This window comes from Geotrypetes seraphini, chromosome 5 (assembly GCF_902459505.1).
Source record: "Geotrypetes seraphini chromosome 5, aGeoSer1.1, whole genome shotgun sequence".
NCBI lineage: Eukaryota > Metazoa > Chordata > Amphibia > Gymnophiona > Dermophiidae > Geotrypetes > Geotrypetes seraphini.
Window position 1 is genome coordinate 224875905 of NC_047088.1, and position 23520 is coordinate 224899424.

Sequence of the window (23520 nt, forward strand, 5' to 3'; positions counted from 1 at the left end):
GAGAATGCACAATTTTCAAGTTTCTTTATTATTTGATTAATCGCCTATTCCAAATACTAAGCGATGTACACATGGTAAAATAAATTTCTAAAATATACATAAAATAGACCATAACATTAACAAGGGGATAAATCACATAAACAAACTAATTAAAACAGAACAAGCATACAATAGGACAGGTGGGGTAGAAATACAATCTTAGATAGGAAAGAATCAACAATTAAAGGTAAAAAAATAGGAATAGGAGGACAAATAAATAATTAAAATTGAGAATAGACAAAAGAGCAATTAACGAAAGAGCAAATTAACATTTCAATTAGGTATTGAACGCATCTTTAAAAAGAAAGCTCTTAAGTTGGCTCTTAAATTTTTCCAGATTCTTCTCCTCTCTTAAATATAGTGGGAGTGAATTCCATGTCTGAGGCGCCGTAAACAGTGCAGAATAAGTTTTCAATTATAAATAGTTTAAATGCAAAAAGATAAGTGCTGTTCTTAAAGTTTTGCACTATTTATAATTGAAAACTTATTCTGCGCTGCACTTTTCACATTAAGTATCACATGGGGTTCTGACCAGTGATTGAGACATGACCTGCTTCACTTGCTAACAAAGTAGATTTTGGCTTTTTAAAGGTCTCTGAGGTCTTTTCGTCTCCTTATATATTGAAGTGGTTTGAATCATCTTATGGGTGTATTTGTATGTTGCACTTTTTGTGAATATACACCTTGAAGTTGCATTTTCTTGATTTGTTTCTAACAAAGTACAGATCCACAGACAGTGATCACTGACCCCGTCACACTGCCATAAAAATAGGAATAAAAACGTACATACCTGCCTCTGGATCATCATCAGCAGGCATAGGAAAGCCTAGAGCTACACAGAGGTGGCTTCTGTTGGGTGGGCTAATGAACCAGAGAGGAGGACCCAGGTCCATAAGCCACTCTAACCACTACATTCATGGTGAAAAATGTGAGTCCACCAAAAAATCCCAAAACCCTATTGTACTGCCATATAGATGCCACCTGTAGCCATAAGGACTATTGGGGTTGTAGACAGATGGGTATAGTACAGTGGTCTCAAACTTGCGGCCCGCCAGGTACTATTTTGAGGCCCTCGGTACGTTTATCATAATCACAAAAGTAAAATAAAACAAGTTTCTTGATCATATGTCTCTTTAGCTATAAATTATAATATTACTATTAAGACTTAGTCAAAAGGAAAGATTTATAAACTATACAGAGTTTTACCTCATGCAAAATTGTCATTTCTTTAATAAGAATTTTTGAGGCCCTCCAAGTACCTACAAATCCAAAATGTGGCCCTGCAAAAGGTTTGAGTTTGAGACCACTGGTATAGTAGGTTTTGGGGGGTTCATCATAACCTATGGAAAAATTATGTTCTTATCTGTTAATTTTCTTTCCTTTAGACAAAGCAGATGAATCCAGAGACCAATGGGATAGCACACATCTACCAGCAGGCGGAGATAGAGAAACTGATTAACAGGTGGTCCTATTGGCTGGCACTCCTCCCGTATCTCCAATATAGCTCCTTGCCCAAGCATCCATAACCATCAATAGGCATAGCATGTAAAAAACTTATTTCCCATAACAAATCTCAAAAGGCAATAATACAGAATACAACCATCAATAATAACAAACTTCGAAAGTTGGAAAAGAAAAAAACGACAGACAATATCCAGAAAGGGTGGGGCTCTGGATTCATCTGCTGCGTCTAAAGGAAAGAAAATTAACAGGTAAGAACATAATTTTTCCTTCCTTAGCAATAGCAGCAGATGAATCCAGAGACCAATGGGATGTAGCAAAGCAAACCTCAATCTGGGTGGGAAGCAAATGCCGCCTCCGCAACAACCGAAGCACTAAACGCGTCTACTGCATGCGCCCCCACATCCAACCAGTAATGCTGAGAGAAAGCACTCTCGGAAGACCAAGTAGCCACGAGACAAAACTCCTCCAAGGAAAAAACCTCTGGACCGAGTCCAAGAAGTAGCCATCGTTCTGGCGGAATGGTCATGAAGTTCTTTCGCCAACCACTTCCCTGTCATCAAGCAAGTGTAAAGAATGTCCTCCTGGACCCATCGAGCGATGGAGGCTTTGGACGCAGCCATACGTTTGAGGCGTCCTGTGAAGAATACAAAAAGGTGATCTAAAAATCGTTAGAAACCTAGCTCGAGGGGAACGCTACACACATTCAAAAAATGCAGTGAATACAAGCACATCTCCCCATTTCTTCTCCCAGGAAGGAAAAGTGAGTGGCATAAAAGAAAGGATGACACCTCCTTAGAAAGAAATTGTGGTACCGTCCGAACTGACACACCAGATTTTGTAAATCAGAAATAGGAATCCCCGCCAAACAAGGCCTGCAACTCGGAAAACCGCCGAGCTGAAGCCATGGCCACAAGAAACCCCGTGTTCAAAGGCACAGCCCTTTAGAGTCTCAAAAGACAAGGATGAAATGAGGCCTTCGGTAAACTGCGAAGAAGTACCTTAAGACTGTACTCCGGACAGGGCTTTCTAAAAGGTGTACATTTAGGAACTGAACTATATGAAGCTGAGAAGTAATCGAAGAGCAATATACCTAGCCCTTGTAACAAGCTAAGAATGGCACTTGAAGCTGAAGGGAATTGAACGCTAAGCCCTTGGCAATACACTTGTGCCAAAAAAGAACTCTGAAAGGGTGCAATTGTTGAGAAGTACTCAAGAAAGGAAAAACCTCCAAAAGGAAGCAGAAGCCACAGGTGAAGACGTCTGTATCATCTGGATAAGAGAAGAAACAACCTGTGTCGCATAACCCTTACACGTCAGCCATGACTTTTCAAAAGCTAGGTCGCAATACCAAAGTAGTACGAATATCCATGTTGATCGGACCCTAGGTGAGCAAATCCAGAGATACCAGGAAACTCAACAGTCCGGCTATCGAAAGACTCATCAGATCCGCATAGCAAGGATGGCGCAGCCAATCCAGAGATTCTACAAATACTGTGCCCAGAAAGCGAGCTTGAGATGGCAAATCCAAGCCATCATCAGCCAGGGGAAAACACTGGAAAAAGAGAAACCAGAAGCGAAAAAGAAGCCACGCTGCTACCCCCTCTGACTCCCACTCCCTGTGCCCGCCGAAGAAGCTAGGTAGCTTAGAATTTTGAGACGAGGCCATGAGGTCTAGTTCAAGGAGATCTCACTTCCATAAAAAGAGCTGGAACGCCTGAGCCAAAATTCTTAATATCCAGGATGTAGAAGATTTCACTAGTACTAACCTTTACACTTTCTAGAGCATACACAGCGCTGTACACTGTAACATACAATAAATGGGCCATGCACGGATTTCGTAGAGAGAAAGTCTATCCAAACTCTTTTCCTGACCCATAAAATGATCTGCCAACAGAAGAGGAAGATGAGGGTCCACCCATTGAAATAGAACCACAACTCTACCCGCCAACTGAGTACATTACCTACTGCCCAGGCTGTAGAGAAATACCCCCATCAAAATACTGACTGAAAAGACCTTCAGCGTCATTCCAGAAGAATGGTCTGAAGCTCCAGAAAAAGTAGCCTGACCATGCTCCAGAGTAGAAGAATGAATAAGTACTGAGTCACCTCTTAAGACCAGACTCCTGGAGCTGAGGATGGAAGGCACCGAGCCCCCCAACCTGATAGCCCGGGATTATTGGTGGCCATGAGATAGTCAAGCAAAGACCGAGGCATGCCTTTGAAAAGAGAAATCTTGCCAAGCCACCAAATCATACAGAGCGATGCTTGAGGAGCCTACCAAATAATTGGAGCCCTGAGATACCAGGAACCACCGGAACAAAAGCGACTGCTGTAGCATTATAATGGGAAAGCAAGTCGAAGTTCCCAGTGGAGTCAGCAATATGGATCCTAGAACCTGTACAGAATCCCATACTCTTGGTCATGGTGACCGAAGAAGAATGCAAACCTGAGACTGTGACCCACTGCCCTAGTCTCTGGGAAGAAACACATTTCTCTCCTATATGAATAAAAACATCTCCCCGATAGACCTATAAATAGTACAGGAGAAAAGAGCACTGTGCAAATTTGAAGATTCATGTCCAAAGATACTAGGAGTAATAATTGATGACAAATTTTCTTATCAAGAGCATATTAGCAATATACCGTATTTTCACATAGATAACGCGCACCCGTGTAAAACGCGCACACGGGTATAGCGCGCAAAAAACACACATTTATGTACAGAAATTTTTATATACCGCGCACACCCGTATACCGCGCATGCTGCCCGACTCTCCCGTCACTGCCTGACTCTCCTTTCGCCCGCCCCGACTCTCCTCTGGCCACCCCGACTCTCCTTTCGCCCGCCCGACTCTCCTCTCCCCCTTCACCCCCCCAGGACCGCTCGCACCCCCACCCCGAAGGACCGCTCGCACGCACTCCCACCCGCACCCCCACCCTGAAGGACCGCTCGCACCCCCACAGCCTCCTGACCCCCCCATCATGTAGAAGTCCTGCTGCTTCCTCTTAGCGGTCCCGACTCCCCGACACGATCGGGGCAAGAGGGAGCTCAAGCCCTCTTGCCCCAGCCAACCGCGGCACCCCTGACACGATCGGGGCAAGAGGGAGCTCAAGCCCTCTTGCCCCAGCCAACCGCGGCACCCCCGACACGATCGGGGCAAGAGGGAGCTCAAGCCCTCTTGCCCCAGCCAACCGCGGCACCCCCGACACGATCGGGGCAAGAGGGAGCTCAAGCCCTCTTGCCCCCCCGACTCCCCAACTCCCCGACAATATCGGGCCAGGAGGGAGCCCAGGTCCTCCTGGCTCTTGCGAACCCCCCCCCCCCCCGCTAGTTGTTCGGGCCAGAAGGGAGCCCAAACCCTCCTGGCCACGGCGACCCCCTAACCCCACCCGGCACTACATTACGGGCAGGAGGGATCCCAGGCCCTCCTGCCCTCGACGCAAACCCCCCTCCCTCCCTCCAACGACCGCCCCCCCAAGAACCTCCGACCGCCCCACCAGCCGACCCGCGACCCCCCTGGCCGACCCCCACGACACCCCCACCCCCCTTCCCCGTACCTTTGCTAGTTGGCCGGACAGACGGGAGCCAAACCCGCCTGTCCGGCAGGCAGCCAACGACAGAATGAGGCCGGATTGGCCCATCCGTCCCAAAGCTCCGCCTACTGGTGGGGCCTAAGGCGCGTGGGCCAATCAGAATAGGCCCTGGAGCCTTAGGTCCCACCTGGGGGCGTGGCCTGAGGCACATGGGCCCAACCCGACCATGTGCCTCAGGCCGCGCCCCCAGGTGGGACCTAAGGCTCCAGGGCCTATTCTGATTGGCCCACGCGCCTTAGGCCCCACCAGTAGGCGGAGCTTTGGGACGGATGGGCCAATCCGGCCTCATTCCGTCGTTGGCTGCCTGCCGGACAGGCGGGTTTGGCTCCCGTCTGTCCGGCCAACTAGCAAAGGTACGGGGAAGGGGGGTGGGGGTGTCGTGGGGGTCGGCCAGGGGGGTCTCGGGTCGGCTGGTGGGGCGGTCGGAGGTTCTTGGGGGGGGCGGTCGTTGGAGGGAGGGAGGGGGGTTTGCGTCGAGGGCAGGAGGGCCTGGGATCCCTCCTGCCCGTAATGTAGTGCCGGGTGGGGTTAGGGGGTCGCCATGGCCAGGAGGGTTTGGGCTCCCTCCTGGCCCGATATTGTCGGGGAGTCAGCCGGGCAAGAGGGCTTGGGCTCCCTCTTGCTCCGATCGCGGGTGCGGGTGGGAGCGCGTGCGAGCGGTCGTTCGGGGTGGGGGTGCGAGCGGTCCTGCTGGGGGGGGGGGGAATCGGGCGTCGGGCGGGGTGGGGGTAGGGGGTCGCCGTGGCCAGGAGGGTTTGGGCTCCCTTCTGGCCCGATATTGTCGGGAAGTCGGCGGTCCTTCGGGGTGGGGGTGCGAGTGGTCCTGCCGGGGGGGGGGATGTATCGGACGTCGGGGAGTCGGCCGGGCAAGAGGGCTTGGGCTCCCTCTTGCTCCGATCGTGGATGCGGGTGCGGGTTGGAGCGCGTGCGAGCGGTCGTTCGGGGTGGGGGTGCGAGCGGTCCTGCTGGGGGGGTGAATCGGGCGTCGGGCGGGGTGGGAACTATGTTTAAAAACTTTTGTATACCGCGCTCACGCATATAACGCGCGAGGGGTATGCGCGGTAGGTAAAAACGCGTATAACGCGCGCGTTATATGCGTGAAAATACGGTAGTTAAAAGCTGTTTTTATCGTCTACGCTTAATCCGCTCAATGTCTAAATATTTAGAACCACAATCCCTAAACATCTTAATACACTCTCTTATAATATCCAAATTAGATTATTGTAATTCACTTGTTAAATATCACCCAAAAAGAAAAAAGACGCCTACAAATAATACAAAATACCGCTATTAAAATAATTCACAAAGGGAAGAAATATGACCATGTAACTCCTTTTTTAATAAAATCACATTGGCTGCCCATCAATCAACGAATAACATATAAAATAGCATTACTAGTGTTTAAAACAATATCCACCAATGAACCACAATTCATAGATCGGCTTCTAATACCTCACACTTCAAATCGCTCCCTCCGATCTGATCCACAAGGGTTGCTTATGGTCCCTTCATTGAAAGTAATAGGAACTAGACGTCATGACATTTTTTCAGTCATGGCACCTCTTACCTGGAATACTCTTCCTTTATATATTAGAGAAATTAAGGATCTCAACCTATTTAAAACTAATTTAAAAACTTTTCTTTTCAAAACTACATTTAATCTCTAAAATTAACCATTTCTCTACGATCTAAAATCGGGGACTTCTTTATTAGCAATATCCCAATCCAAATGTTTTACCCTCCCTACTACAACCTCTCTTTCTCCCCTACGGGAAACAACCATTTGTAACTTTACCTCCTTTTGTTTTTTCCTAATGTATCTTAGTTTGTCTGTATTGTCAGTCTATCGCCGCCCCTTTTTTTTATGTAGTATTATATATTTTAATGTTATATGTTAAATCTTTTTTTTTTTTATTGTAATTCGCTTAGATTATAATAAGCGAAACATCAAATTCAAATAAACTTGAACTTGAAACTTGAACTTGAGAGCTTCAGGGATGAGGCTAACTGCCAAATAGCGCGCGCTCCTCCGTGGGTTTGAAAGAATAGGTAACTGGCTCCTGGTTAGAAGGAGCTGCATAGCCCATCCTGTTTGGTCGGGGGGGGGGGGGAGGGGTCCGTCTAGCATGTGCCGTGAGAAGATGGCGACAGGAGAAACCAGCGTGATAAGCATGGAAATCTGAAATCCAGGCCCTCTCAGAAATAGAGAAAAAAAGTCCTGGCCGTAGGAAGATGCGAAGTGTCATTATGCCCATAGAGACTGCCCGAACTTGGAAACTGTTAGTACTACCTTTAGGCATATATATCCTGTGTCACTACTAGACACATGCAGCGCAGCACAGAGGCCCAAATAAGAAGGACAGTTACCAACAGACAAAGGCTCAATCTGAAGGGACCCCAAGAGAGACAATGAGATACCCGTGTGAAATACAGGGCACTATCTTACTGCTGATCTCACTGTGCAGGGAGTACAAGTTTCAAGTTTATTAAAAATTTGTTTGACCGCTTAATCCAACTTCTAAGCGGTTAACATAATAAAATTACACAAAAACAGATTAAACATATTAAAACAGGGGAGACTAATGACTTACTCAAACATACGGCAACAAAAGGGCAGATGGGGAGGAACTACAATAAGTATAGGATAGATAAGTCATAAAGGCTAAAACAGTAGGTTAGGTAAAAAATTGTCGAAAAAGGAAAAGAAAGAAAGTGGCCATTTAACAAAAAGCGTCTCGGAATAGAAATGTTTTTAGTGCCGTATGTTGGCTCAGTCCAGAGACAAACCGAGACTGGATGACCTAGCACAGGTCAGAGTCTGTCTGGTAATCCCCTTGAGTGCTAACCCCAGAGTCCGATTAAACTAGCAGCTTCCTTCAAGGGAATACAGCAGGAACACAGACATAGACATATAAATCTGCCGAAGCTTGTCCCAAAGCTGGTGAAACACGTACAACTTGTCTGAACCGGAAAGGAGAGAAGCCGCGGCATACCCTGACCAAAGTCAGCTGTAAATAAACTACCAGAACGCTGCAGCACTCCTGCCATCGCTGGAGACCCAAGCGCATGCCTGATTCTCGCTGACATGTGGCCGCTGCATCAATGCTCCTAGAAACATAGTCGGATTCAAGCCCCACAAAATTTACCCTGCTGCGGCCTGCATAGAAAGAAAATCAGACTCGAGGAATAACCAGAAGAACGGTGTGGTGCTTCCCACAGCGCCAGAAAAAACATGTCCCATCTCATGCGCACTGCTATAAACCGGCACCTGCACAATCAGCTGCATATGGCCGTGACAAACACCTACGAAAGAGAGCCTCAGAATAAACAGGACCCTACTGCTGCACTGAAATCCAACGAGAACAAGTGTGAGCATGAAATCGCACCGCTACTGCCACGCTGCCAACAAGGAAACCAAGCGCGTGCATGCAAAGGGCGGGAAAGTCCCGGCTCCCTCAATGGATTTCTAGTCATAAAACTTAGCCTCAATAAAATATCCATTCCTTAAACGTATGTTGACTGAACCCACAGTACTAAGACTCCCAAACAGAACCTGAAGTTCAAAGAGTAAAAAAAAACCCACATACATACTCACAAGCTTCTTGTTAGGGCTGGTTGAAGCCAGTTAGAGCTGGATGTGCAGCACTAACAGAGCAGAATGTAGCAACTGTGGTCTCTCTCTTTTTTTTTTTTAAACAGAGAAGGGAAAGAAGAAAAAAATCGATACCCAGTCAGACCCTCTAGCAATGAAGGGATGATGAGGCAGGGACCTAGGGGGGCCCAGGTGTAACCCCTAAAGCCAGCACCGTTCAGCTGGACACCCCTGTCTCACTGAAGAGAAAATCTCAACAGGAGAAATAGCATTGCCAGATCACTGAAGAAAAACCTCAACAGGAGAAAATAAAGTTCCTGTCACAGCCAGAATCCAGGAGCTGTTCGAATAGCGACCATCACCTGCTGGAGATACAGGAGTGCCAGCCAATAGGACCACCTGTTAATCAGTTTCTCTATCTCTGCCTGTTGGTAGATGTGTGCTATCCCATTGGTCTCTGGATTCGTCTGCTGCTGTTGCTAAGGAAAAGGGAATTGTGATGAGATGTTTAAGAGGCACATCCTTTTTGTGAAGTTCACAGCAATGCACTTTAATGTGCCCCTCTGCTTTCTTGCTAGGTCTGGGTGGCCAATCCATCACATTGCTGGCCCTTCCTACATCCAAAAGATCTTGTTCTGTGTGTTTGGGACTTGGACGAATATTTGGACGAGAATATGGTATGAAGATAGATGTACTGGTGGTCTGTAAGATCTGGACATACAGATAGATGATTTTCCCCAAAAAAATATTTGGATGTACTTTTCGAGAATGGACATTTTGACGCTGCTGACTTTTATATAGTAGTGGCACTATGATTCTGTCTTGTGCTGTCAAAGGTTCATTGATTACATTTTGTCCTCCAACCACCATATATTGCCTCGAAGGCCAATCTTTTTTGCCCAATGTTAATGTTTGGCTCTACTATCTCATAACCATATCTAAGAAACTAGAGCTGATGTGGTCTATCCAATGCAATTTTCTGAATCAATGCCCCAAGAAACCCCAGGAACAGGTCAAAAACCTAAGGCATCAAGACAATTTTTTTGTTGTTGTTGGCCTCTGTTATCTTCCAGAGAATTCTAGAAAAGACTGAAAAAAAGATTACGTTCTTACATTGATATCCTTTCCAGTAGATAGCGATGGTATACTGCTGAACCAAGAGTCTTGCATCTGATTCCGTGAGTCCATCCTTCCTCTTATATCCAGAAGGCTGGAAGACAAACTTACTGATTGATGTGAAATGCAGAAACCACCTCTGGCAAAAAAAGAGGGAACCGGCCTCCATGATATGCAGGACAAGGCTTGCAGCTCAGAGACATGCCTCACAAAAGTAATGGCAACCAGAAACACCATCTTGATAGTCAGGTCAATGAAGATAGTCAGGTCAATGAGGTTGGCAACTTGCAAGAGCTCAGAGGCCTCAAGAGCTCTTCCAGCACAATGTTCAGGTTCTAGGATGGACAGGACTTGTGAACCAGAGGCCGCAGTTTCAGAGCACCCTTATAGAATCTGACAACATCCGGGTATGAAGATAGAGAATTTCTGGCACCATGGGACCAGAAATAGGAAACTCCAGCCACTCAAACCTTCAGGAAGCAAACCGCCAGCCCCATATTCAGACCTTCTTGAAGAAAGAGCAGGACAGCATGTGGCATCAACATTGGAAAGTATCCCATGCTTTGGCATACATCACTAATGTGGCAGGCTTATGGGCTTTCAAAAGAGTGCATACCACCAAATCAGAGTAGTCCTTCTGGCTCAAGAGCCATGTCGTGAGATCAAAGTGCTCCAGAACTTACAAGGCAGTTGGACCTTGAGAGAGGAGTCCTTGGAAAGGTCAAAGCCTCAGAGGAGGACCAATCTGAAGACACACGAGGTCAGTGTACCATGGACACTGGGGCCAATTCAGATCCACCAGGATAACCTGTCCTTGATATGCCTGGCCACTCTTCTCAGGACTCTCTCCACCACTGGCCAGGAAGGGAACACATACAGAAGGTCATCCATAGGCCAAAGCTGAACCAATGCATTAATCCCGGTGCTTCCATGCTCTTATCTACGGCTAAAGAATTGTATTCCTTTCCCGTTTATCAACATCACCATGAGATTGAACAAAGGGCAGACTCAACAGTCGACAATGTCTGAGGTGAGAGAGAGACCACTCTCCCGGGTCCAGAGTCTGACTGCTGAGAAAGTATGCCTGCACATTTTAGTCTCCGGCAATATGAGCCGCAGTACTGGCTAGAAGATGAGTCTCTGCCCAACAGAAGAGAGCTCGCACCTCCTTCTGGAGGCCGACATTCCTGGTCCCTCCCTGCTTGTTGACACAAGCCACCACTGTGGTGTTGTCTGAAAACACTTGGACCACCCTGTTTGCCAGCCAGGGCTGTAACCGAACCAGTGCCAACTGGATAGACCAGTGGCATTGCAATGGAGCCCATTGCCCCTGGACTGAGCATTCCTCGCAACGCACTCCACAGCCTAAGAGTCAATCTGTAGAGGCATCCCTGAGGTCAATAACCAAGGGCGAAGCCACTAGGCCGTACTGCAGCGGGCTGTTGTCCATGGTAATTGAACACGCAGAAGGTCCTTCTGCAGAGACCAGCAAGAGAGAAGGGAGTGCTGCAGGGGGTGAATATGAGCTCTCACCCAAGGAACCACCTCTATCATGGCTGTCATCAAGCCCAGAACCTGAAGATAATTCCAGGCCGACAGGGACTGCTGAGCCAGGAAAGGTGAGATTTAGTTCCCAGGTTTCAGTCTTTGTGCCTCTGGAATAAACATCCAGCCTTTCTTAGTTTCAAATCGAACACCCAGATACTCCAGGGACTGAACAGGCTTCAGTTGCCTCTGCTTCAAGTTGACATTCCATCCCAGACTTTGAAGGGTCATTCTCTCCGCTTCTTCCCGCGGGGGTGCTCTGATGAACCAGTTTGTCCAGGTAAGGGTGGACAAGCCAACTCAGTTTGCTTAGTTGAGCCGCCACTACAACCATCACCTTGGTGAAGGTAAAAGGGGCTGTAGTCAGACCAAATGGGAGAGCCTTGAACTGAAAATGCTGTTCCAGGACATGAAAACAAAGGTAGCGCCTGTGATCCGGAAAATGTGCCTCTGTCAGGTACATCACCACCAGGAACTTGAGGTCCAGGATCAGCCTCTAATCCTCTGCGCATTTCTTGGGTACAACAAAGTATATGGATTATCTACTGAAGCCCAAATCTGCGTCTAGTACCTGTTTGATCACCTGAATGTCCAGCAGCCTTTGGGAGGGTTGCCTGGACCTCGGATGTTTTTTCAGGTCTGCCCACCGGTGAGTCTATGAACCAGGCAGAGAGGGGATGGGCAAACTCCAACTTGTAGCTTTCTCTGATGACTTCCAGGACCAGTCGTGATAGCCTCCCGTCCTGCAGCCTGCCTCCGATCTTGCAGAGAGGCTGGAGACCAGGCGTCATTATGGCTTCTTGGGCTGTCCACCTGGCTGGGAGGCGGAGCCCTAGGATTTTCTGTTCCTGGAGAATCTCTGCCATGGACTCAAAGGATCTGAGAAAAGGCGCGAATGGTGTGAGCCTCAAAAGGACCAACTGGCCTGCCCTTTAGAAGTCCTAGGTCTGCTGTCTGGGAGCGACTTCAGATGGTCAGAGATGCTAGCCATGAGGTCATCCAAACCCTGTCAAAACAGCATATTGCCCCCTAGAAATACAGGCCTAAGAAACAAATTATGTTGCAATATAGACTTTTTATCTTAGACTAAAATATAGACTTTATTTTAGGCCTCAAAGATTTCCCCATAGAAGTAGTGTTTCTTAGAACAAATTATGTTGCTATATAGACTCTAACTTAGACTAAAATAACAACAACAAAAAACCAATAATGTTGTAACCAGTTCCTTAGAAGATTCCAGTACAGCAATTACATCCAGTAAAGTTCCATCTCTCCAGGACATCTTCCTTATTTAGCAACCAATAAACAGTAAATACTGTATTATTCAAAAGTGGCACAACAACACTTCCTTAAGATATCTATAAAATAGGTTTAGGGAAAACAGACACCACTTGAAGAAAATTTAACTTCCAAACATTTAAACGCCTTGTGACACTCAATATTTTCAATTTTCTTTACAATAACTTTCTTCCTGAGCAGGAGAGCAAGTCTTTACAGTATGGGATTCCCTAGCTATAGGCTGCCTTCAACAAAAAAGGAAAGTTAAAAACAACAAGCAGAAACAAACATGTAACTAGCCTTTTCAATAATTGTTTCCTTTCTCTTTAGGGGGATGGCAGCCTGGAACAGAAAAGAACTAACTTGCGGGAATGGAGTTGGATTCTAACCCGCCAAAATATTCTAAACGACCGATGAGCCAAATCTGGTATATGCAGGGTAGCATGTGCTACTGTGGAGTTTTTCTCGCTTGATTGTCTTTGCAGATGCCATGGTTGATGATGTATGGTTGCTTTACAAAAGGACCTTCTACTGCTGCATACTGGATTGTTTCAGAGCACTGTAACTTATATATATATGCGCCTGCCTGCACATTACATGAAAATGCACACATGATATGCAAAGAGAATCCCCTTCATATCCAAAAAGAGATAAATGAGGCACCAAACCTAGAATGGCACAGGAAACTCAACATCAAGAGAATCCCCTTCGTATCCCAAAATGGATAAATGAGGCACCATACCGAGAATGACACCTGAGACTCAACAGACAGGAAAAGGAGGAACTGAAAATTGTTTCCCAGACATTGAGCTAAAAAGGTCAGGAGTACCTCATGTGCTCAAGTACCGATGCACACCTATGGCAGCTGAAGAACTGACTAGTAGACAAACCAACTAGAAATTGCAGCCACTCGAGCCCCAGACATGCAAACAGAGAAATAATTCTGCCAGAAAGAAACAACTGCAAGCACCGTAAAAAAGGGGGTCCAGTTACAACCAAACTACAATACCCACAGGGTAGAATAGAAAGGTGATACCAAGAGAAGGACAGAACATAAGGCCAGACCCCAAGAGGTGAAAACTGTCTGACTAACATGCTGGAACATTCTGCTAGTCAGAATCAAAGATACACAGAAACCAGTGTCAATGTGGAGAAGAGAAACAAACTGAGAGTCCCCTATATGGGAACCATGATGTCCAGAAAGCTGTCAAAAGACAGGAGGTAACCAATTCAGGAATGAATGAGTAGGTAGACAGAACACCCCAAAGCCTAGCGGCGCAAGGCAAAAGAAGTTGAAATAGACCGGGTATCATGCAATCGAGGCATATATGTGAACATATATGGTACATCGCCACAGGTTCCCTTTTTTTAATTATTATTATTATGATGACATTCACACGTTACGGAGTCACCTGTGCTAGGCGGTCAGGTTTTCTGGCCTTTCATTGGCATACTTTCCATGACCACAGCTCAAGGCTGTGATATATCTGTGCCAAGCTGATAGGGTAGCCTGACTAGGCTCCAGAACCCATTAATCAACATAGGAGCCGTACCATATAACCAGAGAAAGGGTGATATGCTGAAAATAGAGAACGTGAAACCAGCACACAGAGACAGCCCATTCTCTACCCCAAGACTCTAAGGAAAATAGCCCCAGAAATCAAAAAGAAGAAACCCACATGGAAATGAGAGACACCGGCAACCATGTGCAGAAGACTAAAGGTGAGAGTAGACGTCAATGTGCCGAGAGCTAGAGATAGGAAATGCTCGCTCACCTAGCTTAAAACAGAATCAAAGTGGGCGCAGCTGCAGAAGCCGGGTACTCTGCGTGCTCGGGGCAATTGTGGGCAAAGGGATCCACCAAAGTCCCCAAGGACTACGTGTCAGAAAGAATATATGAAATAGTAGCATCCCCAAAACAGAGCCTCAAGCTACTAAGACCAAAGGGAAGGCTTAACCCATAGAATAGACGCAATCAGACTTGCTAGCATCAATCGACGAGTGATGCGCCAGTACGATGAAGCCACATACCCCTCACAATCACAAGGCAGCCCTGCCAACAACCGTAAGGACAGGAAAACAGCCACGTCCCCAGAAGTGGCCATAGATGCGCTTGGCAGAATAGTAACTTCAGGGGGAAACTGGTCCATTGACTGTGTGTGAACAGAAAGAAGCAAACCAGCAAACAGAGCATCGCAATGCATCTACCAGAGAGACACGACACTGCGGCCCCTGGGACCGTAACCTAAACCAAATGGTGCCCCGGTTACAGTACCCCACTTTAGGACAACCGGCCACTGGCTGCCATCATTCCAAACTGCAAACACCACAGCTGAAAGTAAGAGGCCCAAACAAGGCCAGACCAAGCAACAGTCTTCACATCATACCGGTCTCATAGCCGGACCCTGCCCATAGCATGATACAAACAGTACCATAAAAGTCAGCCGCAGGTTCACGCTGCCCAACAACCGAAAAGGAGTTGAGCGGATCAGGAAAAAAAGCAGTTACTTACCGTAACAGGTGTTATCCAGGGACAGCAGGCATATATTCTCACATGTGGGTGACGTCATCTACGGAGCCCCAGCGCGGACAGCTTTTCAAGCAAACTTGATTAAAGTTTCAAGTTTGCTATGCTGCACCACGCATGTGCATGCCTTCTTGCCCACTAAAGGGCGCATCCCCACCTCGTGGTCCTCAGTTCCATAGCCAGCAAAGAAGCCATCCCCGGGGAGGAGGGCGGGTTGTGAGAATATATGCCTGCTGTCCCTGAATAACACCTGTTACGGTATGTAACTGTGCTTTATCCCAGGACAAGCAGGCATGATATTCTCACATGTGGGTGACCTCCAAGCCAACCAAAAAAGGGCAGGTGGGAGGATGGCAATTTAGGAAAACAGATTTCGCAAAACTGACTGGCCAAACCGGCCGTCCCTCCTGGATAACATATCCAGGCAGTAGTGGGAGGTGAAAGTATGAACCGAAGACCAAGTGGCAGCCTTGCAGATGTCCTCCACCGGAGTAGACCGGAGGAAAGCAACAGAAGCTGCCATCGCTCGGACCTTATGTCCCGTGACCCGACCCTGCAGCTCGAGACCAGCCTGAGCGTAGCAAAAAGAAATACAAGCAGCCAACCAGTTGGACAAGGTGCGCTTGGAAACAGGACGTCCCAACCGATTAGGATCAAAGGACAAAAATAATTGAGGAACCTTCCGATGAGACTCGGTGCGTTGAAGATAAAAAGCCAACGCCCTCTTACAGTCAAGCGTGTGAAGCGCCGCCTCCCCAGGATGAGAGTGGGGCTTCGGGAAGAACACCAGAAGAACAATGGACTGATTGAGGTGGAAATCAGACACAACCTTAGGTAAAAACTTTGGATGGGTGCGAAGAACTACCTTGTCATGATAGAACACAGTAAAAGGCGGGTCCGCAACCAAAGCCTGCAACTCACTAATCCGACGCGCGGATGTGAGTGCAAGTAAAAAGATCACCTTCCAAGTGAGAAACTTAAGATGAGATTTGTCCATAGGCTCAAAAGGAGGCTTCATCAGCTGAGCCAAGACCACATTAAGATCTCAAACCACAGGAGGAGGTTTCAGAGGAGGATTAACATTCACTAGACCCCTCATGAAACGAATCACTAGAGGATGAAGAGAGAGAGATCGACCCTCGAGATGCCGATGGAAAGCAGCAATAGCACTAAGATGCACCCGAATAGAAGTCGTCTTCAGCCCAGATTTGGACAAATGCAACAAATACTCCAGAACCGAGGACACCGGAACCGAACTCGGATCCAGATGGTGCGAAGAACACCAGGATGAAAATCTGGTCCACTTCTGGGAATAACAAAGCCGAGTCGAGACCTTGCGCGAGGCTTCCAACACCTCCCTGACCGACTGAGAAACAGAAACCGAAGTCAAGGGGAAAGGAACCAAGCCGTCAGATATAAGAACTGAAGATTGGGATGCAACAGCGAACCCTGACTCTGAGACAGCAGAGAGGGAAAAACAGGCAGAAGTAGAGGCTCCCTGACACTGAGTTGAAGGAGCAGGGAGAACCAGTGCTGACAAGGCCAACGAGGCGCAATGAGAATCATAGTGGCTCTGGACGACTTGAGATGAACCAACGTCCTCAAGATCAGAGGGAAAGGAGGAAACGCATAAAGGAACCTCCCTCTCCAGTCGAGAAGAAAGGCATCGGCCTCGAGACGGTCCTGGGAGTACATCCGAGAACAATAGAGGGGCAGTTTGTGAGTCTCCAGGGAGGCAAACAGATCCACCTGAGGAGTCCCCCAGCGGTCAAAGACCTCTTGCAGAACTCGGGAGTTGAGCGACCACTCGTGCGGCTGGAGAAGACGACTGAGTTTGTCGGCCAGACAATTCTTCTCTCCCTGAATGTAAACTGCCCGCAGGAAGATGTTCTGTGAGACCGCCCATTCCTAAAGGCGCAGGGCTTCCCGGCACAGGGACCAAGAGCCCGTCCCCCCTTGCTTGTTTACATGATACATTGCCACTTGGTTGTCCGTCTGTACGAGGACTACCTGATCGCGCAGCAGATGGCAGAACGCTCGAGCTGCCAGAAAAATGGCACGAAGCTCCAACACACTGATGTGACAAAGACGGTCCTCCGCTGACCATAGATCTTGAGTCCGCAGACCGTCGAGATGAGCCCCCCACGCGTACTCCGAAGAGTTCGTGGTCAGGACCTTGCGATGTGGAGGGACGAGAAAGAGCAAACCCCCGGAAAGATTGGAAGAGTTGGTCCACCAACGGAGCGAGCGTCTCAAGGAAGGAGTCACTGTTACAGGAAAGGAGAGCGGGTCTCGATCCTGACGCCACTGGGAGGCCAAGGTCCACTGAGGGAGTCTCAGGTGCAATCGGGCGAACGGTGTGACATGAACCGTCGACGCCATGTGGCCAAGTAGAATCATCAGACGGTGCGCTGAGACGGAGCGCTGCAGCGAAATCTGACGGCAGTCGAAGCAGAGCCTCCAGCCTCGGAGGGGGGAGGAACGCACGAAGGCGAACCGTGTCCAGCACGGCCCCGATAAACTGAAGGGATTGAGCAGGGCACAGCTGCGATTTGGGAAAGTTCACCTCGAACCCCAGACGTTGAAGGAAGATGATAGTCTGTTGGGTCGCTGAGATAACCCCCTCCCTGGATGATGCCTTGATCAGCCAATCGTCCAGGTAGGGGAAGACCTGCAGCCCCTGAGATCTCAGGGCAGCCGCGACTACCACCATACACTTCGTGAAGACTCGAGGAGACGACGCCAGCCCGAAGGGGAGGACCCGATACTGAAGGTGCAACTCCCCCCACCTGGAACCGTAAGAACTTGCGGAAGGCGGGATGCACCGGAACATGAGTATATGCTTCGTTCAAGTCTAGGGAGAACATCCAGTCCCCTTCCTCCAACAGAGGGTAGAGAACCGGAAGCGACAACATACGGAACTTCTCCCGGACAAGGAACTTGTTGAGCTTCGGAAGGTCCAAAATGGGGCGTAAGTCCCGGTTTTCTTTGGGACCAAAAAGTAACGGGAGTAGAACCCCCGCCCCCGTTGGTTTGGGGGGACCGGCTCCACCGCCCGAAGGCTCAACAAGGCCCTGGCTTCCGAGAGTAGAAGAGGAAGCTGGGTTCAGTTGCAAAGAGATGCCCCCGGCGGTTGTTCCGGCGGCGTGGCCGAGAAGTTCAGCGAGTAACCCTCGGAGACGAGACGGAGCACCCAAGCGTCTGACGTGATCATAGTCCAGGCCGAATGAAAGGCCCGCAGCCGGCCCCCGATGGGCAGGGGGTCCGGAGAGAGTGCGGAGGGGGCCCGCCCCCATCCGCTCATCACGTCAAAAAGACGGCGCCGGCTTAGATGCCCCTTGCGTCTGAGGTTTCGGCTGGGCCCCTCTGCCCTGCTGCGGTGGGCGCCGGGGCGGAGGCCTTGAGAATGCTGGTGTAGACTTTTGAGGGTATCGCCGCGGTGGAGGTCTAAATGGCTTCTGTGGCGGTACCCGTGGCTTAGGACGGACCAAGGAGGCGATGGAGCACTCGTGTTCAGACAGGCGTTTGGTCGCCGCCTCCAAGGACTCATCGAACAATTCCGATCCGACACATGGCAGATTGGCTAGGCGCTCCTGCAAGTTCGGGTCCATATCAACCGTTCGGAGCCATGCGAGACGGCGCATCGCTACTGCAAAGGCGGAGACTCTGGAGGCCAACTCAAATGCGTCGTAAACAGCATGAAAAAGGTATAGACGCAGCTGTGACAAGTTGGCCATAAATTTACCAAAGTCCCCCTTATGGGAATCCGGCATGACCCCATGATAACGGGGTAATGCCTTCACCATCTGCCTCAGATAAGATGAAAAAGTGAAAGCATAATTAAGGACCCTGGCCGCCATCATGGAATTGGAGTAGAGGCGGCGACCAAACTTGTCCAGGGTCTGCCCTTCCCGCCCGGGAGGGACCGCAGCCGAGATCCTAGAAGGCTGGGACTTCTTTAACGCCGACTCCACCAGTAACGACTGGTGAGACAGTTGTGCTTTCTCGAAGCCCTTACATGGGATGGTACGGTACTTCGACTCCATTTTAGATGGAACCGCTGTGACTGTAAGAGGGGAGTCCAAGTTCTTCAAGAAGGTCTGATGGAGGACCTTATTAAGAGGCAGACGAGGAGTCTCCCTCGGGGGAGAAGGTAAATCCTGCTCCTCCAAAAACTCCTTGGTGTATTGAGAACCGGACACCAGATCAAGGTCCAAAGCCCTCCCCATATCAAGTACAAATCTCGAAAAGGAGGAGGGCTTGGACGGCGGGGAGGGAGACCGAGAGGCCCGCGTCGCCAAAAAGGAAGGGGAAGCCTCACGGGAATACCGAGGCTCCCTACCAGTCCCAGACCCCGAACCCCACGACGCTGCCCCGAGCGACCTCGAGGGGGTCGGGGACCGCCTATGCCCCGAGGAACCCCTTTGGGAAGTTCCCCGGTAACAAGGCACCGAGGCCTGCCCCTTCCGTTTCGGCGAGGAGTCTCTCGACAACCCTACCTCGGAGGAACGGAAAAGCCTCGGATTATCGAGGCGGAGCTCCGAGACACGCAGCGTCACAGCCCCGGTCGGCGAGGAGCGACCGCGCCTACGAGGAGAACCCCTAGAACGCTTGGGCTTCCTCGGCCAGCGCTTCGCCCGAGGCCGACCCGAGGGCGAGGAGCCCCGGGAGGACCTCGACGAGGAAGAAGTGGAAGAGAACCTCCGAACTCGCCGCACCCTGTCCCGAGGCCGTACACTCCGCTCCGGCTGGTCGACCGAGGTCGAGGGCAAGGTCGGGGTCGAGGCTGGAGCTACCCCGGGGGCTGAAGTCGAGGGCACAGAGACCGAGGCTGCCGAAGCCGGGGCACTCGAGGCCGAAGCTGGCTGCAGGTGCGCGAGGGCGCCGGACAGCTCCGAGGCAATGAGGGCCCGGAGCAAGTCCTGAAAAACAGGAACCCCCATCATGGCCGGTAGATCCGGGGCCGGCGGGTGCTCCCTCGAGGGCGACCTCGGTCTCGAGTATTCCCGCGGGGCACCCGACTTCGCCGCTCGGGGCGGGGCCGAAGACGACCCACCCGCCCCCGTCGAGGATCCCGAGGATGGCTTCTTCGAGGCTGGAACTGAAGAAGAAAGTGAGGACTTACCCCCCGTCGACTTCAAAGTCGAGGACGCAGGCTTCGACGAAGCAGGATGTCGCGGCGAGGTCAAGGCCGGGGCCGAAGCCGACGTCGAGGCCTGCCCCGCCGCGGGGTCCACCGCAAAGAGCTCTGCCATTCTGGCGCGACGGCGGCGGAGAGCTCTGGGCTGAAAAGTCGAGCACCGAGGACAGGAGTCGGTGGGGTGCTTGGGACCCAGGCAAAGTAAGCACCACCGGTGGGGATCGGTGATTGAAAGCAGCTGATCGCACCGGGTGCACTTTTTAAAGCCCGTCACAGGACGGGACATGAAATCGAAAAATGGCCGGGAACGAAACAAGGTCCGCGGCCGCGGCTACTGGGAGCCCCCGGAGCCGACGAAAAAGGTTTTGTTTTTTTTTGACGATTACCGTACACACGAACGAATAAAAAAAGAAAGCAAGCACAGCGACCGAGAAAAATCACTCAGACGCGGTGTCAGAAGGCAAACACTAAAGAGCAAAAATTCCACAGGGCTTCTGGCTCCGCGGAAAAAACTGAACTGAGGACCACGAGGTGGGGATGCGCCCTCTAGTGGGCAAGAAGGCATGCACATGCGTGGTGCAGCATAGCAAACTTGAAACTTTAATCAAGTTTGCTTGAAAAGCTGTCTGCGCTGGGGCTCCGTAGATGACGTCACCCACATGTGAGAATATCATGCCTGCTTGTCCTGGGATAAGGTAGAATATGCAGTAGGCCAGGCAAATAACAAAGATCCCCAGCCACCTGTGAACCCACACAAGGAGACTCTGAAACGGCATCTGACCGCCACAGGAGAAAGGAAAAATATCACCCTTGATTACAAAACAGGGAAGAATATTAAAATCAAAATTGAAACTTCCAGCCCGGTAGAAAGTATAGGGAGGGAACAATCAGAGTAAGTAACTCCCCTCCGAGGAAGAAAACCACCTAGATAACAAGACAACTATGCGGCTTGGGCAGGGCAGATAGGTACAACCGCAGCTGAAGCGCGCCGAAAACTGACTGCCAGTAGACAATCTTGGTGATCGTTGGCTCCCTAGAGCACCCAATCCCGCGTCCCGACTACTGTATATCGAGTACGCCGAGAACAGCGAACTACCACAGTAACCCGGCAGGAACGCTACATATGAAAGCGGCAACACCACCTCATTGAATGACGGATGAAATGTGCACCATGCAGCCGTTGCAGGCAAACCAAAATGGCCGCAAATGCCCAATTCAAAAAAATCGGTCTCAGCGCACCTGCGCGGAAAAAGGCCACATACCTCTCCCACCGAAGCCCTCTATAGTGGAGCAAAGACAGCCCAGATTCCAGTCCGAATCACAGCGGAGTTAGGCCAAACTGCTCAACTGAGCCTTTGTCAGCTCCTTCAGGTGCCCAAAACGCGAACCGCATCAAAAACCCGACACAGCGAAAGGGAAAAAGAAACACTCACCTGCAATCAGTAATGAAGGGCAACCGAAGGAGCAGGAACACATGCTGCTAGCATGAAGAGAGCTTAAGCTGTTGAGGATGAAAACTGCTGTTGAAAACTAGTCCTCCTCATAAGGAAAAATTATGTTCTTACCTGTTAATTTTCTTTCCTCTAGACACAGCAGATGAATCCAGAGACTAGTGGGATAGTACACATCTACCAGCAGGTGAAGATAGAGAACTGATTAACAGGTGGTCCTCTTGGTTGGCACCCTCCCTGTATCCTCAGTATAGTTCCTTGCCAAAACAGTCGGAATCAGAATACATCCAATATGTAAAAAACTTCTTTCCCAATACAAATTGCAAAGGTAAAAATAGAGAGAACAACTACCAACAATAACACAACCATGGAAAAAACGAAACACACACAGAGATCCAATAACCAAAAACGAGTGGGGCTCTGGATTCATGTGCTGCGTCTAGAGGAAAGAAAATTAACAGGTAAGAACGTAATTTTTCCTTCCTCAGCAACAGCAGCAGATGAATCCAGAGACTAGTGGGATGTAGCAAAGCAATCCTCAATCAGGGTGGGAAGCGAAAGCCGCCTCGGCAATAACCGACGCACCAAAAGCAGCCTCCACACGCACTGCCACATCCAACCGGTAATGCTTAGAAAATGTATTCTTAGAAGACCAAGTAGCCGCACGACAAATCTCCTCCAAAGAAAAACCTCTGGACTCCGCTCAAGAAGTAGCCATCGCTCAAGTGGAATTAGCCTGAAGCTTGTCGGGTAACCGCTTACCAGACATCAAGTAAGCGGAAGCAATGGTCTCCTTGACCCAGCGAGCAATGGAAGCCTTAGATGCTGCCATACCCTTATTGCAGCCTGCGAACACCACAGATGATCAGAACGACGAAAGTCGTTAGTAAGTTGGAGATAATGTAGGAATATCCTACGGACATCTAGGAACCGCAGAGAAGAGAACTTCTCCCCCCAATCCTCTCTTCTGAAGGCGAGAAGAAAGAGAGACTGGTTAACATGAAAGGTGGAGACCACCTTAGGAAGAAACGACGGAACCCTCCACATTGACACACCAGAATCCGAAATACGCAAAAAAGGATCTCTACAAGACAACACCTGCAACTCAGACACTAGACAAGAAAAACCGCTTTCAACGTCACATCCTTTAAAGTCGCTTTGGACAAAGGCTCAAAGGGAGGCTTTTGTAACCCACCAAGGACTACTTTAAGACTCCACTCCGGACAGATCTTTTTAATAGGACGACGAATATGGTGCACCCCTTTCAGAAATCGAACCACATCAGGGTGAGACGACAGGGAAGAACACGCCATGCGGCCCCTGTAACAAGCAACAGCAGTCACTTGAACTTTAATAGAATTAAAGGTCAATCCTTTGGCAACTCCATCCTGAAGAAAGGAAAGAATATTAGAAAGCGAAGCCTGGAAGGGCGACAGACCCTGAGCAGCACACCAAGAATTGAAAACCCTCCAGACTCTAGCATATGAGGCAGAGGTCGATCTCTTTTTCGCATGAAGAAGAGTGGAAATAACTGGGTCGGAATAACCCCTACGCCTCAGCCGCGACCTCTCAAGAGCCAGGCCGTAAGACCAAAGCGGGATGGATTTTCCACGGTGATGGGACCCTGAGTCAATAAGTCCGGAGTCACCGGAAAGGGCAACCGATCGCCTGTCAACAGACGAACCAGGTCCGCATACCAAGGACGTCGCGGCCAATCTGGAACCACAAGGATCACCCTACCCGAATAGAAACATAGAAACTGATGGCAGAAAAG

The 23520-nt window shown here is 49.5% G+C and overlaps 1 protein-coding gene across 1 annotated transcript in view; it reads right to left on the reverse strand.

Annotated features, from left to right (window-relative positions):
• The window catches only part of ACVR2A (activin A receptor type 2A), a 162069-nt gene that overhangs the window by 89603 nt on the left and 48946 nt on the right, over positions 1-23520 (reverse strand). The window lies entirely within an intron of this gene.